The sequence below is a fragment of the Papio anubis genome, chromosome 16 (genome assembly GCF_008728515.1).
Source record: "Papio anubis isolate 15944 chromosome 16, Panubis1.0, whole genome shotgun sequence".
In the NCBI taxonomy this organism is placed as follows: Eukaryota; Metazoa; Chordata; class Mammalia; order Primates; family Cercopithecidae; genus Papio; species Papio anubis.
The window spans coordinates 44,283,672-44,302,096 of NC_044991.1; the positions used below are offsets into that span (position 1 = coordinate 44,283,672).

The following is an 18,425-nucleotide window of genomic DNA, read 5'->3' on the forward strand; positions in this document are numbered from 1 at the left end:
CAGAAAAGTTCATATTAACGTGTAAGATCCTGTCAGGAAGCAGACCATGGCCTGACATAAAACCAGCGGCCAAGTATTATTGAGATAAGATCATAAATAAGTTGTAAGTTCACAAAACTTCATAGTAAATGGTGGTTTCTCTGGGAAGCAGACCCCTAGACCAAGATTAGCAGGAGGTATATTAAGGAGTACCTTTGGGACCAAACCTATGAAAAGGGAGGGGAATGAAACAGTTTTGGACAGAGGAAAAAGTTAAACTGTGATCCAAATCTACCAACAGTCTTGGCTGACCCTGCAGGGAACTCTGGAGCCAGAATGGCCCTTCAGAGTTGTCTCTAGCTGGGCCAAAATAGATAGGACTCTATATTTCCACAGCAGTCAGTCATTGACTGTGGGCCATCCTGGGAAGGAGGGTTACCTTAGTCAAGTTGGCTCCCTGCAGCTGGGAAAGTCCCTGAAGGGGCTGACAGCTATGGGGTGTCTGCCCATTGTATTCCCAGAAGTTGGAGCAACATGCTTTCATAGAAGGGATAGCTGAGTAGCACCACAGCATGCAAAATAGAGATATAAGAAAGAAAGACCTTAAACCATGCCAAAAGCTTTACTTAAATATGTGCTTATCAAGGTATACATAAGTTGTTCCGTCACTTTATTCTCACCTTTGTACAAATGTCACTCATTCAGGACTTTTCCTAACCAACCTATCTGAAATGGCACCCCTTTACTGTGTTTTATTTTTTCATTATGCTTATCACTACCTGACATTTTAATATACATTTATTTGTTTATTGGGCATTATCTGTCACTCCCATTGGAATATAAGTCACAGGAGATGAGCACCTTTACCTGGTTTACCTCTGTATCCCGCTGTCTAGAACAATGTGGGAAAAATAACATGTATAAATAATCAGAGTTAACTTAATATTTGTATTGGAAATGATCATGATTTGTCGTCATTGATAACTCATTATACTGTGGTTGAAATCAGTATCAAAGATTGTAAATTAGCCTAGGTTCCTGATGAGAAATGCAAAATGTACAACTAAGAACTTTAAGGTAGGTCATTGTGATGGTTAATTTTATGTATCAACTTGACTGGGCCACAAGGTGCCCAGACATTTGGGCAAACATTATTCAGGGTAATGGGATGGGCCTCATCCAATCAACTGATGTTTTTGATGAAACAAAAAGACTAACAACCATCCTCAGTTTGCCAACTGCAGATCTTGTAACTAGTCAGCCTCCATAATCATGTGATCATGTAAGCCAATTCCACACACACACACACACACACACACACACACACACACACATATATTACGTTTCTCTGGAGAACCCTAATACAATCATTTTACTTAAATTTCTGGCCAGGTGCAGTGGCTCATGCCTATAATCCCAACACTTTGGGAGACCAAGGCAGGAGGATCACTTGAGCCGGGAGTTCAAGACCAGCCTGGGCAGCAAAGCAAGACCCCAACTCTACAAATAAAAATAAAAATAATTAGCCACGCAGAGCGGCATGTGTTTGTAGTCCCAGCTACTCAGGAGGCTGAGAAAAGATCACTTGAGCCTGGGGGGGTTCAAGGCTGAAGTGAGCTATGATTAAGCCACTCCACTCCAGCATAGGTGCCAGAGTAAAACCCTGTCCCTAACAAAGAGAAAGAAAAATAAACAGATTTCTAACTATGAAAGTAAAATACAAATAGAACCCTAAGTAAATAGTATGTATTTTGTTATTCCCTGCAAAGAACATTAACCATGAGTTGAAATTTATCTTTCAAATGTGTTGCTGTTTATATGTATATCTGAGAAACAAAGGGTCTTGTAAAGTGCTCTCTTAAGAAAATCCAAAGATCTAAAGAAAGAAGTATAAAGTCTCCTATATATATTCCAGTCAGCTAAATATATTTCAGTATTTACTTAAAATTCAAAGGCTGTCAATAAAGTCAAAAGGGTCAGGCATGGTGGCTCATGCCTGTATTCCCAGTGTTTTGGGAGGCCAAAGCAGGAGGACTGCTTGAGCCCAGTAGTTCAAGACCAACCTAGACAACATAGCAAGACCCTCTCTCAACAACAAAGGTAAATTTTAATTAACCAGGTGTGGTGGCACACACCTGTAGTCCTAGCTACTCTGGAGGCTGCGGTGGGAGAATCTCTTAAGCCCCAGAGTTCAAGGCTGCAGTAAGCTATACAGTGCCATTGTATTCCAGCCTGAGTGACAAGAGTAAGACCCTGTCTCTGAAAAAATTTTTTTAATTTAAAAAGTCAAAGGACATGAAGCACACCGTTATCCAAATGTATTACCCAAATATCTTCAAATGCTAAAAAGTCATTTTTGGATTAAAGGTCTCTTGGGAGTCTACATGCCTACACTCCCCTTCCATTAGTGTGAATAATCAAAAACTAACTGGATTTCAAGTGGAACATTTAAATTGACATCTTCTGATGTTATTTCATCCAAATTATTTTGAGAGAAAGAAATGTTGCAGACAATTGTACCACTTCTTGTAAAGCTGCATTTAAATGACTCCTCATAAGCAAATGCCTATTTGACTTACATGAAAATACACACAAACTAATCTAGCTTACTTTGGATAAATGTAGATGGTTCTGCTATTTGACTGACTGTTAATATATAAAGGCTATAAACTATGTTTGTTTTAAATAAGAGAAATAAAAACATTTCATTTGAAACAAGTTTCCACTTGGATTTTAAAAGCCAAACAGTTGTTTTCTCAAGCCAAACTTCAGAAAACAATTCTTTATCCCCTGCTCAAGTGAAGAGTATACATTTTAAAGAAGTCATTATCCAATATGAAAACACTTTTTAAAAACTCTTCCATAACCTGAGCAACATAGCCCAGGCAACTCTGTCTCTACTAAAAATTTTTTTTTAATTAGCCAGGTGTGGTGGCACGTTCCAGTAGTTCCAACTATTCAAGAGGGAGAGGCAGGAAGAGCACTGGAACTCAAAAGTTCAAGTCTGCAGTAAGCTATGATTGAGCCACTTCACTCCATCTTGGGCAACAGAGCAAGACCTTGTCTCCAAAAAAAAAAAAACAAAACACACACACACAATTATTTCAAAGTTTCTATATTTACAGATCTTGAAGATAAAATTTAACAAAACTTGTCCTTGAAATGAAATTCATCATTAGGAAGATTCTACTAATCTAAAATGTTCATAATTTATCTCCAAAAAATGACAAATTTATCCTAATTTGCTCTTATTTGAAAGGAGTGTCTTCTATTTAGCACCAAAAAATCCCAAATGTGAAGTCTTTTTTCCCCAAAAATACTGATCAACAAACCCTGCTTATGTGTTAATTATGAACTGCTAATACAGTGCTGTTTCTCTTCAGGCCATTAAAATAGTGGGAATATGCTGCTATAACGAATTTTCCTATGCTAACGGCAGATATTTTCTTTTTATTTTCTGAGACGGAGTCTCACTCTGTTGCTGAGGCTAGAGTGCAATGGCATGATCTCGGCTCCCTGCAACCTCCACCTCCTGGGTTCAAGCAATTCTCTGCCTCAGTCTCCCAAGTAGCTGGGATTACAGGCACCTGCCACCACCCGGGCTAATTTTTGTATTTTTAGTAGAGACGGGGTTTCACCATCTTGGCCAGGCTTGTCTTGAACTCCTGACCTCAGGTGATTCACCCGTCTTGGCCTCCCAAAGTGCTGGGATTACAGGTGGGAGCCACCGCACCCAGCCTAGATATTTTCTTAGTTTAAGAACAAAAAATGTCCAACATTTTTCCTACTATTCTTGCCACACATATTTTTTATCAATTTTCTCCTCTGCTATTCAGAGCCATTCATAAAAACGTAAGAAAATCTACCTCTTGGTAGATTTGGATGACCCACTGTAACCGAGTCCCCATGGTAAGATTCTTGTAGACACAATGACATTGTCTTTCTCAGTTTGGTATATTTTATGAACACCGAATTATAGGCATACCTCAGAGATACTGCAGGTTCACTTCCAGACCACTTTTATAAAACAAATATTGCAATAAAGCGAGTCACACAAATTTTTTGGTTTCCCAGTGCATATAAAATTAGGTTTACACTAAATTGTAGTCTATTAAGTGTGCAATGACATTATGTCTAAAAACACAATGCACATAACTTAATTTTAAAAATACTTCATTGCCAAAACATGCTAACAATCACCTAAGTCCTCAGCAAGTCATAATTTTTGGGGGGATAGAAGGTCTTGGCTTGATATTGATGGCTACTGACCGATCAAGATAGTGGCTGCTAAAGGTTTGGTTTGCTGTGGTAATCTCTTAAATAAGGCAATGAAATTTAAAACATCAATTCACTTCTTTTCATGAAAGATTTCTCCACAATATGTCATGCTATTTAATAGCATTTTACTCAGAGTAGAACTTCTTTCAAATTTGCAGTCAATCCTCTCAAACCCTGCTCTGCTTTATCAACTAAGTTTATGTAATATTCCAAATCCTATGTTGTCATTTCAACAATATTCACAGCATCTTCACCAGGACTAGATTCCATCTCAAGAAACTACTTTCTTTACTCATCCATAAGAAGCTACACCTCATCAGTTCAAGTTTTATTGCAAGATTGAAATAATTCAGTTCATCTTCAGACTTTCACTTCTAATTCTAATACTCTTGCTATTTCCATGATATCTGCTATGACTTCCTCCACTGAAGCCTTGAACTTGAATGGACCTCAAAGTCATCCACAAGGGTTAGAATCAACTTCTTCCAGATTTCTGTTCATGTTAATATTGTGACCTCCTTCCATGAATTACAAATGTTCTTAATGGCATCTAGAATGGTTACTCCTTTCTCTAGAAGCTTTCCAATTACTTTGTCCATATCCATCAAAGGAAACACTATCTATGGCAATTATAGCCTTATAAAATACATTTCTTAGATAATAAAACTTAAAAGTTGAAATTATTCCTTGGTGCATGGGCTGAAGAATAGATGTTATGTTAACATGACTGCTCTTTGTACATCTTCATTACAATTGTTGGGTAACTAGGTGCATTGTCAATGAAAAGTAATATTTTGAAAGGAATCTTTTTTTCTGAGCAGTAGGTCTCAAAAATGGGTTTAAATATTCAGTAAGCCATGCCACAAACTGATATGCTGTCATCCAGGTGTTGTGATTCTGCTTATAGAGCACAGGCAGAGTAGATTCAGCATTAATATTAAGGGCCCTAGGATTTTGTAAATGTTGAATGAGCACTGGCTTCAACTTAAAGTCACCAGCTGCATTAATCCCTACCAAGAGTGTCATTCTGTCCTTTGACACTTTGAGCCAAGCATCAACTTCGTCTCTCTAGCTATTAAAGTCTTAAATGGTATCATCTTCTAGTAAAAGGCTGTTTCATGTACACTGTGAAAATCTGTTGTTTATTGTAACCACCTTCATCAATTATCTTAGCTAGTCTTCTGGATAACTTGCTTCAGCTTCTACATCAGCACTTGCAGCTTCACCTTGCACTTTTATGTTACGGACATAGCTTCTTTTCTTAAACCTCATAAACCAAACTCTGGTAGCCTCAAACTTTCCTGTTTTTTGTTTGTTTGTTTGTTTTTGGTACAAGTGGCAAATATATTCCTTTTTATAAGGTTTTCTCCAATGTATTTCAATAATGAAGGCATTTTGTTTTATTTTATTCCACTGTTGTTCATAGTTTGAACCCTACACACTCCCTTCCCTTTCATCTCAAAGGGAGCTCATTTGTATGCAGCCACACACTCATCATAGTATAAATATGAGGTGGGATCTGCTCCCAGAATCTTCTTAGGATTTGTTTCCTTGTTGGGCTCTCCAGGGAAAGCATCAAAAGTAATTCTGTCTCTATTAGGAGGGGCCAAGATTTCAATTTTCTCTGGTGAGCAAGCACACATGACCACTGCTTGAGATAATACTCCGCTCATCTTTGTAGGTTTCAGGTTACAGAGTAAAATCACCATCTGATTTTGCATCTGTTCAAGAGGAACATGATTCTCCAGACCACTGACAATTGTTCTTGGGATATTTCCCCAACAACTACATCTTCTACATACAAAGAATCTGCATCAGGATATTTTCTGATAGTTTTGATGCAACCAATTCAAAGATCTAGATGGGAAACATTTATTGGCTTAGAGTTGGTGCTTCCTGCTATTGGTGCTTCCTATTTTTCCTCCTTCTCTCCTTTCTTTTCATTTTTCTCTTTTGCTTTCTTTTCTTCTCCTGCTCCTCTTTTTATGTGTTCTTTGATACCAGAAGATATGGTTGTTACTGGTGTAGATTGTATCACATTTTCAGAAACCACATAATTAGCGTGCAGCGGAGTACCAGATGGAAATGGTATTTGCTTCATTCTGTTTTGAATTTCTGCCTGAATTAGCTCTTGTTTCCATTCAATTTCCTCCTTCACTTTGGCAGGTCCTACTCAAAGTTTCTTCTCTTCCCTCAAATTTGCCTACAAAATGGCTTTTTCCTTAAGTAGAGCAACTTGCTGCTTAAAATATTCAATGATTTGATCCACCTCTGCATCCTTCTGCTCCAGCCTCTTCAGAACAGCATAATTACTTGCCATTTTTGCCAAGAGACAACAGAAAATCATGAAGCAGTGGACAGGGGTTCTGAGGCAGCCTCAGCAAGAAGCAGGTAGGGACAGCTACCTGCATACCATGGCCCAAACTTTTTTTATGGTTTCCTCACCTCTCTTGGCCTTCACAGTATTGAAGAGAGTTAGGGCCTTACAATGAGGCTATGGCATAAGGGAACATTGTGGCTGATTTTATCATCTATCCAGACCAATAAAATGTTCTGTTTATCAGCAACAAGGCTGTTTCACTTCCTTATTATTCATGTGTTCTCTAGGAGTAGCACTTTTCATTTCCTCCAGGAACTTTTCATTTGCATTCATAACTCTGCCAACTGGCGCAAGAGGCCTCATTTTCGGCCTCTTGCCTTTTAACATGTCTTCCTCACTATGTTTAATCATTTCCAGCTTTTGATTGAAAGTGAGAGACATGTGACTCTTCCTTTCACTTGAACACTTAGAGGCCACTGCAGGGTTATTAATTGGCCTAATTTCAATACCGTTGTGTCTCAGATAATAAGCAGGCCGGAGGACAGGGAAAGAGATGGGGGATCAGCCAGTTGATGGAGCAGTCAGAACACACACATTTACAGATTAAGTTCACTGTCTTCTCTGGGTGTGGTTGGTGGTACTCCAAAACAGTTACAATGGTAACATCAAAGACCACTTGTCCCAGGTCACCATAACAGATATAATAATAATGAAAAAGAAATATACGCAACTATTATGTGCCCATAATAATTAAAAATTTTATAAATTTTTAATGAAAACTTTTAAATATTACAATTACCAAAATTTGACATGGAGACACAAAGTGCCTACGCCATTGGAAAACACAGTGCCAACAGATGTGCTCAGCACGGGGTTACCACAAACCATCAATTTGTTTTAAAAAATTAACAAACACACACCCACAATATGGAACACAGTAAAGCAAAGCACAATAAATGAGGTATGCCTACATGTACCCCCAAAATTCATATGTTGAATCCCTAACCCCCATTACCTTAGAATGTGTTTATATTTGTATAGGGCTTTTAAAGATGTAATTAAGTTAAAATGACGCCGTTAGGGTGGGCCCTGATCCAATTTGACTGGTGTCCTTACAAGAAGTAGAGATGAGAACATACAGAGACACCAGGGAAGCGCACGCACAGAGAAAAGCACACGTGATGCCATAGCAAGAGAGCAGCCATCTGCAAGCCAAGGAGAAAGACCTCAGGAGAAACTAAACCTGCTGATCTGATCTTGGACTGCCACCCTTCAGAACTGTGAGAAAAATAAAGTTTCGTTTTTAAGTCACCCCGTCTGTGGTATTTTGTTGTAGCAGCTATAGTAAACTAAAACAGAATACATGGGTACATTCACTTCATGTAACACTCAGGCTTCTATAATCCCGACATCCTGAGGGGAAAAAAGGGTATATCAAGTCACCAACTAAAATGTAGCCAAGAGAGTATGATAACAAAACAAGATGCTGAATATTTCAGAAGTTCTTCATTGCTTTCTAGAAGTTATTCTAGTTTAATTCAATCAAATCCAATCCAGTGCAACCCAATCCAATAAAGTGGCTATTTCTTTTGAACAACTCCAGGGATTCAAAGACAAATGAAACATGATCTTTACCCTATTTTGCTGCTAGTTTTTTTTTCTGAAGATATATTTAAAAAGTGTTATGCTGTGTACTTGTGAAACTATAGAAAATAGACCAAACTATTTTCTAATGCATCATTAAATGATAAAAGTGTGTTGTAAACACTATATGCAAAATGACCCTATTTCATAAATATGTACATGCATGTATAGAGTGTGTGTACATGTATTACACACTGGAAAAACCACAGGAAATACACATACAAAAATATTAAGAATTGTTCTAAGTGGTACAATTATGGTAACTCTAATTTTTCTTCTTTTGGTTTATCTTTACTGAACTTTTTGTTTTAGAAAGAAAGCATTATGAATTTTAAAAGTGATCTTACGGCCGGGCGCGGTGGCTCAAGCCTGTAATCCCAGCACTTTGGGAGGCCGAGACGGGTGGATCACGAGGTCAGGAGATCGAGACCATCCTGGCTAACACGGTGAAACCCCGTCTCTACTAAAAATACAAAAAAATAAGCCGGGCGAGGTGGCGGGCGCCTGTAGTCCCAGCTGCTCGGGAGGCTGAGGCAGGAGAATTGCGCGAACCCGGGAGGCGGAGCTTGCAGTGAGCGGAGATCTGGCCACTGCACTCCAGCCTGGGCGACAGAGCGAGACTCCGTCTCAAAAAAAAAAAAAACAAACAAACAAAAAAAAAAGTGATCTTACCCCAACAAAGGTAGCCTAAGCCTGAAATTATACAAGATTAGCCCCCCAAAAATGAAGGAAGAAAGTGGCTGTCAAGATTTTAGAATTTCACTCTAAATTCTGTGAGTTTGCTTATTTTTTACTGTGGTAAAACTTACTTAACATAAAGTTAACCTTTTGAATGTGTAAGTGAAATCTAGTTGTATATAGAACATTCAAAATGTTGTGCAACCACCACCTTTATCTAGTTTCAAGACATTTCATCTCAGATCCATTAAATCTCATATCCATTAAACAGTCACTCCCCATCCCCTGCTTTGTCATCCCCTGGCTACTCCCATACTGCTTTCTGCCTCCATTATCTATTCTGGGTCGTTCATATAAATGAAAGCCTACAATATGTAACCTTTTGTGTCTGGCTTCTTTCACTCAGAACAATGTTTTTGAGATTCATCCACATTGTAGCATATCTTAGTATTTCATTCCCTTCTATAGCTCAATAATATTTCATTGTGTGGATAGACCACATTTTGTGTATCCATTCATCAGCAGATGAACATTTGGGTTGTTTCCACTTTTGGGCTATGAGAAAAAAATGCTGCTATGGACATTCATGTCAAAGTTCTTTTGAAAACATATGTTTTTAATTATCTTGGGCATCATACCTAGGAGTGAAATGGCTGGGTCATTCCATGGTTAAGTTTATATTTAACTTTTTGAGGAATCCCCAAAATGTTTTCTATAGGGGCTCCACTATTTTACATTCCTACCAGCCATGTCTGAGTGTTCCAATTTCTCAGCATCCTCTCCAACACTTTTTATTCCACTCTCACCACCTCCTTTATTTTTGTCATAGCCATCCTGGTATCTCATTATGGTCAGTTAGGTTATAATACTCTACACACATCTGACATTTCAGTTTCAGGATCATGTAAGAAGTGCCTAACAATTGTACAAAGTTCTGTGATGAAATTTTTAAATAAATCAATATCCACTAGGAAGAGGGATAAGGCTAGAGTTACTTTAATTAGTCAATTTAGCTAATGCTAAATTTAGGACATGGGAGGTGAAAGAGGAACACATTAGCCCATTAAGTCCCTAGTGGATATCTGGTCTTAATGGGTACGTAGGAGCTCACATGGTATATTCCCTCTAAAGGTGGCCTAAGCCATGGAATGAAATAATGAAGTTTCAATTCAATTAGGCATCCCAAAAGAAATGAAATAAAAAACAGCTTGACACCAATTTCAAGAAACATTCAATAAAATGGTATATATTGGTCACATTTCCTCAAAAAGAATTTTACGCATGCACTAGGAATTGGATGCAGCTTATACTCAATTTATACAAATAGAAAATAAATCGTCCTTTGAAGACTGCCATTTGCTTTTTGGAGCAAAGAAAACATGGTTCAAGAGAAAAAAATGGAAAAAATACCACTGATACTACCATAAATCTCCATTTATTTTCAAAAATTAAACATACATGAAAGAAGAAAGAACGAACTAAAATGCAAGTGGCAGGACAGAGAGATTTTAAATACCACTAGGGAAAGGTAAGCATCTTCAGGCAACTACTAAGTTGTATCTCTAACAAATTTCAGGGGAATTTTACCACTGCTGATCACAGACATATTTTTATTTCCCCACTCCTTACTTACTCTCTTCACTATTTCCTATTCTTCCTTGATTCCTCCCTTCCTTCCCTTGCCTAAGCATTAAATCTGCCGGAAACCACTGACATTCATCAGCCTTTACAGTGCACTCAAGGGCCAGAAATGCCACCATTCTGGAACAATGATGATTACCTCTACCTTCAGATATGAGATTTGATTTTCTAAAGCCCACTATTTTAGAAGGCTTCATTAGGTAGGCTGGTATCTAGGGAGGCAGGACTTGATATTTTCTTGTCCAAGGGAGACTAACGATATGCCACACTGTGAGATTTCTTCAAAGGGCCTAGGCAACCAGGTGAAGCACGGAGCTGGGGTCTTAGTTATCTTCCCTACATCTTTACCATGGATGCTGCAGTGCTGATGAAGGTGAGGCTCCTTCAATAAGGAGCATTTCGGTAGGAGAGAAAGAGTATGACCAATGACACACAGCAGCTGAGAAAGAGTTTGTTGATATGTCCAGAAATATAGAGAGAGTGCACATTGGAGATATAACTAAAGGTCCCATATGATTTATCAGGGACAAAAATAGGAGCTTCAATTAATCAATAATAATGTGACTTTATTTGTATAAATAATTTAAAGTTTTGTAACATTCAGACTATGTTTGGTTAAAATAAGGGCCATAGGTTAAGAATTGAATACTTTCTGACAATCAGATTACACTCATGGCTATGCTTCAAGTACTAAAATTATGTACCCTATTCTCCGCATTTGTCCATGAAACAGGCCAATTTCTCTTTGGTACCATACTACAGAACTAGCCTCATCCTCTTGCTTGATAACAATCTCATCAAAAAACACTAGTTTGGTGCCAGGCCTGAGTTAAACTGCAATGTGGAAGAAGACGCCACTGTCTGTAATCCTGTATAACGCATGTATTTCTCACACACTGGAAAGGAGTTTTATGGACCAGATAGATAGACACAGACACTGTGTGGATAAGAGGGGTGCACCTAACAACTCCAGGAGTCTAAGATGGGAAAGTCAAGGTGACAAAACTGAAAAGTGAACAGATGGAAGCATTCTATAGTTGTTCAGAACTTCTGCACAAGATACTGTTCACCTGTTTATTGTCTCCTATCCAAATATGTACTATTCACAGAAGCAGAGAAAGAGTTTGCTGGAAGGTAATTTTCAAATATTCGTTCTGATACCCCCTTGAGAAGGAATTAGTGATCTTATCATGGGGAAAATAGATACCCTTTAATTGGATCCTCCTTGAGAATCTTCTCATTGACCTCCCTCAATGAAATAATCCCAGGTCTTTTATATAAGGAGAAAAGGGTTACAGATTAACTGATGAGGAAAGTAAGGTGGGTGAATTAAATAATAGCTAACAGGAATGTTTCAGAATAAATATACTGTTCTATAGTTTACCCTAGGTGCAGTATTTTTACAGCTACTATTTATGAGCATTGACAATGTGCCAGGGATGCATGCTTTATTTTACTTAGTCCTTACAATGACTCTAAAAATCTTATTGTCTCCACGTAAAAGATGAGGAAACAGAGATTCTGAGAGGAGCTAAGTGACTTGCCACAGATAGTAACTAAAAGAGAGACGATCCAAATCCAAGCTTCCTGAATTCCATATGTGTTGGAGTAGTTGCATGCATAATATAGTTATGTTATTTTACCAAACAATATCTGAAACTAGGCAAGACTAGCAGGTTTAGAACCTTCACCAACAACATAGGACTGTATTATCCAAGAAGACCTATGTAATATTATTGATAGCCTAAAAATGTTTTAATGTCTTTTATATAGCAGGAAGAAATTAAAGGGGAAAAATTATTCATTTATGTCTCTAAATTAAAAGGAAAATCAACTTTAAAATAAGCAGTAACTGAGGTAACTCTTACACCAAACAATTACAGACTTTCAATATAAAAGAGGTATAAAATTAATAAAGCAATTTAGCAACTAAGATGTTTTCATACCAATAAAAGATCAATATTTTGTTAAAAGACATAAGAAAGCTTCTTTTAGTTTTATCATTTCAAGTAAAAAGGAGATCAATAGAAAAGCAGTCAGAGGTTACTAGAAAAAAAAACACATCTGCAGAACTGTTTCCTTTTTTAAACCAACAAACCAAAAATACTCAACAAGAATAACACAAAACTGCTCAGAAATTCAATCAGACCAAAGTATAATACTACTTATAGAGTTTTTGGTTACTATCCACATTTCATCTAACTAAATACTTCAAAAGATAGAAGGTTCACTGAATATTTTAATAGAAACCATATTGTTTCAATACCACAGAAAGACAAGGAGTCCTAAAACCCCTCCAGAGTTCAACCTACAATATCAATCTAATATCATGAAGTACATGTCAAGTTTCTACTGAATTATTAAGTACCAGTAACAAAGCAACCCAAATCAAGGAAAGGAAAAGAAGTGATTAACAGGAAATAGGGTCCTACTCATGGTTCTGCCACATAGGGCCAGCACATCCTTAGGTACGTTACTTCCTCTCTCTAGGGCTTGGTTTCCCCGTCTATGACATGAAGCATTTGGCCTGGATTATCTTTCAGTTCCTTTCAAACTTTAAAATCATAAGACAGTATCACTTTCTACCTCCTAATCTATACACAATGACTGTGCACCCCTGACAGAATCGTTAAACTAGTTTTCTCATTTCCATGCTTCCAATTTTTGTCTCAATGCTTAAGCTAATAGAAACAATATCAGATTTAAACAAATTACCACACATTTACATTATAAAAATAAAAATACTTTTTTCCCTTCTAAAGAAACGGTACATATGCAGAATAAGCAGGTTTGTTACATAGGTATACGTGTGCAATGGTGGTTTGTCGCAGCTATTGACCCGTCCTCTAAGTTCCCTCCCCTCACCCCCCACCCACAACAGGCCCTGGTGTGTGTTGTTCCCCTCTTAGTGTCCATGTGTTCTCACTATTCAACTCATTATGAGTGAGAACATGTGGTGTTTGGTTTTCTGTTCCTGTGCTAGTTTGCTAAGGATGAATCCTTTCAGATTCATCCATGTCCCGGAAAAAAACATGACCTCATTCCTTTTTATGGCTGCATAGTATTCCATGGTGTATATATATCACATTTTCTTTATCTAGTCTATCACTGATGGTCATTTGGGTTGGTTCCATGTCTTTGCTATTGTAAATAGTGCTGTAATAAACATACACGTGCATGTGTCTTTATAGAATGATTTATATTCCTTTGGTTACATACCCAGTAATGGGACTGCTGGGTCAAATGGTATTTCTGGTTCTAGATCCTTGAGGAATAACTATACTGTCTTCTACAGTGGTTGAACCAATTTACATTCCCACCAAAAGCATAAAAGTGTTCCTTTTCTCCACAGCCTTGCCAGCATCTTTTGTTTCCTGACTTTTTAATAATCACCATTCTGCCTGGTGTGAGATGGTATCTCATTGTGGTTATGATGTGCATTTCTCTGATGATCAGTGATGTTGAGTTTTTTATTGTGTGTTTTTTGCCCACATAAATGTCTTTTTTTTTTTTTTTTTGAGACAGAGTCTCACTCTTGTCACCTAGACTGGAGTGCAGTGGCACGATCTCGGCTCACTGCAACCTTTGCCTCCTGGGTTCAAGCAATTCTCCTGTCTCAACCTCCTGAGTAGCAGGGATTACAGTTGCCCACCACCACACCCGGCTAATTTTTTGTATTTTTTTTTTTTTATTATTTTTTTTTAGTACAGAAGGGGTTTCACCATGTTGTCCAGGCTGGTCTTGAACTCCGGACCTCAAGTGATCCACCCACCTCAGACTCCCAAACTGCTGGGATTACAGGCGTGAGCCACCAAGCCTGGCCTTAAATGTCCTCTTTTGAGAAGTGTCTGTTCATATCCTTTGCGTAGATGGGGTTGTTCGTTTTTTGTTTTTTTTTTTTTTCTTGTAAATTTGTTTAAGTTCCTTGTGAATTCTGGATATTAGATCAAACATACTGTCTTAAATTCAGCATAATTACTAGCTTTTGCCTAATATACCTGTTAAGTCAGGCAAGAAATATAAGTACATTTATTTTCCTTTGTAGCATTAAGGATTTTCTTAGCACAGGCTATTTGACATATAAGTGTCAAATGGAAAAGGCAAAAAATGGCGAGGCCTGTAGAGCTAGCTAGGTCCTTAATATTTGTAAGTTGAAAGAACAAATGTATCCATAATAGTAACGATTCTCTTGTTTAGGATTTTTTTTTAGTGTCAATCCAGGAATGTTACAGAAACACTTGAAGCACCAACAGTGACCAATAATGTGGATGGGTGTTAACAATCACAGTCATGGCCAGGCGTGATGGCTCAAGCCTATAATCCCAGCACTTTGGGAGGCTGAGAGGGGTGGATCACTTGAAGGTCAGGAGTTCGACACCAGCCTGGCCAACGGGGTGAAACCCCATCTTTACTAAAAATATAAAAAATTAGCCAGGTGTGGTGGCAGGCACCTGTAATCCCAGCTACTTGGGAGGCTGCGGCAAGAGAATCACTTGAACTCTGGAGGCAGAGGTTGCAGTGAGCCAAGATTGCATCGTTGCACTCCAGCCCAGGTAACAAGAGTGAACTGTATCTCAAAAAAAAAAAAAAAAAATCACAGTCATTTGGCCAGGCGCGGTGGCTCATGCCTGTAATCCCAGCACTTTGGGTGGCTGAGGCAGATGGATCACTTGAGGTCAGGAGTTCGAGACCAGCCTGGCCAACATGGAAATCCCATCTCTACTAAAAAAAATACAAAAATTAGCTGAGCGTGGTGGCGGGAGCCTGTAGTCCCAGCTACTCAGGAGGCTGAGGCAGGAGAATTGCTTGAACCTGGGAGGCAGAGGTGGCAGTGAGCTGAGATCACGCCATTACACTCCAATCTGGGTGAGAGAGTGAGACTCTGTCTTAAAAAAAAAAAAAATGGTGATTAAAGTTGTCATTTATAACCATGCTTTTGAGTTCAATACTGAACTAATGGAAGAAATATGAATACTAATACCTTCCAGCCACTTGTGGAAGCCCATTTGAGATCAGAACAACACTGAAAACAACAGGCAATATAGGCTAGGCCATCCAGAGAATTTGGAAGAAGGGTAGAATAAAAATGAAAATCTGTATAAGTTGTCTTGCCAAGTATTATGGTGAAGGAAAGGGCTAACAGCATAGTTCTGGGGAGCTGCCTTCCATTGTGAGATCCTCATTAGTGTTGAAATATTAGATTTAAAAGTTCCTTTCAATCATCAAAAAGAATGGTTTAATGCTCTAGAAATCCCCAAACTTTTCCAAAGGAGAATTTGTATTTCTCCTCAGCTAAATAGCAATGGAGAAAGTCAATGTTCAGGTTGAAAGGTTATAAATTATTATGCAGAAAGAATGCCAGTGGCAGAGTCTAATCAAATTAATTGTTTGACACTCAGACTCAAATCCTCTGTGAGTCCTACCAACACTACCCTGTTTAATGCCTTCTAAACTTTGAAGAAATACTAGAAAACATAACATAAAGAAAAAAGTTCAGTAGATGCAATTATATGAGGAAGCCAAGTTTTGTACAAACAAAACTTATAACAAGATAAACTAAAAAATATATATGTAGCCAATACCACAAATGGTTAATATACTATTATATTCACCTTTATTGCTGTATAACAAATTGCCACAAACTCGAGAGCTTAAAACAATATTCATTTATTAGCTCGCATTTTCATAGACCAGAAGTACAGAGAAAACTGTGCTTTCAAAGGATTAATGTAGTCATAACCATGACGATGATGAGTCAGACCCATCCTGATAATCTTCCTTTCTTAAATGTGCTATATAATATTACCTACTCATGGAAGTAAAATCCATCAAATTTACAGCCCCAGGGATTACTCAGGGCCTGTATCCTGGTGGGGGAAGTATGGAGAATCTTGAAGAACATCTTAGAATTTTGCCTGCTGCAATTATATAGGGAGATTATATAATATGTTCCAAAAATATATTTCAAGATACCAAATAAAAAAGAGAAAGTGACATGGGCAAAAAGGCATGAGAAAAGCAAACCTGAGGAAATGGAATCTTTTGGAAAATAATTTCCAAAGGAAATGAAGAGTCATGAAAATGTGAGAACTCCTTAGCCTACCCATACCATTCCTGAAAATATAGGAAAAAAGATTGCTAAAAAGAAAAAACTATGCTGTGAATATACTGGCCTCCTCTCAGTTTTCCTAGCACCATATAAACAACTCTAGAAGGTCAGTTTCTACATGGTATCTGCCTATCTGCCTACCTGCCTACCAATATACTTTGAGCATAAAATCCAGAAACCATATCTCATTCATCCCTCTATTCCCAGACCTTAGAACGTTATCTGCAAGTATTTGTTGAGTGCCAACTACATGACCATCACTGAGTTAGGCATCAGGACACACAGTTGTGTAATCTATGCTCTGATGTACCTTATTTCTCATAATTTTCATAAAAAGAAAAGAGTTAAAGTATCAAAAGTTCTATAGTCATTGTACATAAAGTACTAGGATCATAAGAGTCAACAGAAATTGGAGGATTGTTGCAAAGTTAAATGGGACCTTGAAAGCTGAGTAGGAATTCACTAGAAAGATAAAGCAGATAGGGAAATAGAATATTGTTGGGGAGGATAGGAAGTAAAGAATATACTATGTAGCCATGTAAAATTATATGCTGTAATATTATTTTTTTTTTGAGACAGAGTCTTGCTCTGTCGCCAGGCTGGAGTGCAGTGGCATGATCTTGGCTCACTGCAACCTCCGCCTACCGGGTTCAAGTGATTCTCCTGCCTCAGCCTCCCAAGTAGCTGGGACTACAAGTGCATGACACCACACCTGGCTAATTTTTATATTTTTAGTAGATATGGGGTTTCACCATATTGCCCAGGATGGTCTGGAGCTCTTGACCTTGTGATCCAACTGCCTCGGCCTCCCAAAGTGCTGGGATTACAGGCGTGAGTCACCGTGCCCGGCCTAAATACTACATTAAAAATGTTAATATTAAGTAGAAAACTCAGTATACCACATCAGATCTGGGTTCTAAGTCATAAAAATGCAAACAAAAAAGTATATAAATTCATAGAGACGAACAGGAAAAAATCAACACAGTGTGCTTGAAGGTGGAGTAATCGGTAATTTATTTCTTCTTACTTTATTTACATTATTATGTTTATAATATCATCTGTGCTTCCAAAGAAATTTTAAATAAAAAGAAAAAATTTGCATTAAAAAATAAATAAATCCACCAGTTAGGACAGCCCCGTCGATACAAAGTAGAAAACCTCTACGTCTAAATCTATTTACCACCATTCTAACTAAAAGTCTTGATTATAGGAAGCAACTTACTCAACCATTCATTAATTCCGCAAACACTTCTTGAGTACTAACAATGGGCCAGATATGATAAAGAGCACTGGAGATACATAAATGGATAACACAGTCTCTGCCCTCAGAAAGCTTTTGTTCTGTTAAATCACTGTAGTGAGAGGAATATATTATTTGGTAAATGCATTTTAATAATAGCTGATTAGACAAAAATTGCATTTTAATAATAGCCAAGAAGATAAGATCCTCTAAATAATAGTTCACTTTATGAGTGGAGGCCTCCGTTTGACAGAATGAATAGAATTGCTTCCTACCTCAAGTATACCAATTACAACAGGGTCAAAATCTATCATTGCTGTCAAGTAATTGTCTTTCCAAGATTCATGAATCAGCCCCATCTGATTCTCAAATTACATCAGTTCTATCACAATGCAGGGCAATCTGATCAATGTCTCCACAGATGGCTCAGTATATTCACAGATCTAATATCTCGGCTTACTGATGGGGAGCCTTTTTCTTACGTGAAGGATAATGTCTGAATGTCCAATAATTCCAACCAAAGTTTACTTACTGAA

The 18,425-nt window shown here is 37.8% G+C and overlaps 1 protein-coding gene and 1 pseudogene across 3 annotated transcripts in view; both read right to left on the reverse strand.

The window, feature by feature from the left end:
* Positions 1 to 18,425, reverse strand: part of MACROD2 (mono-ADP ribosylhydrolase 2) — a 2,100,238-nt gene that overhangs the window by 1,962,134 nt on the left and 119,679 nt on the right. The window lies entirely within an intron of this gene.
* Positions 3,653 to 8,561, reverse strand: LOC108580849 (annotated as a pseudogene).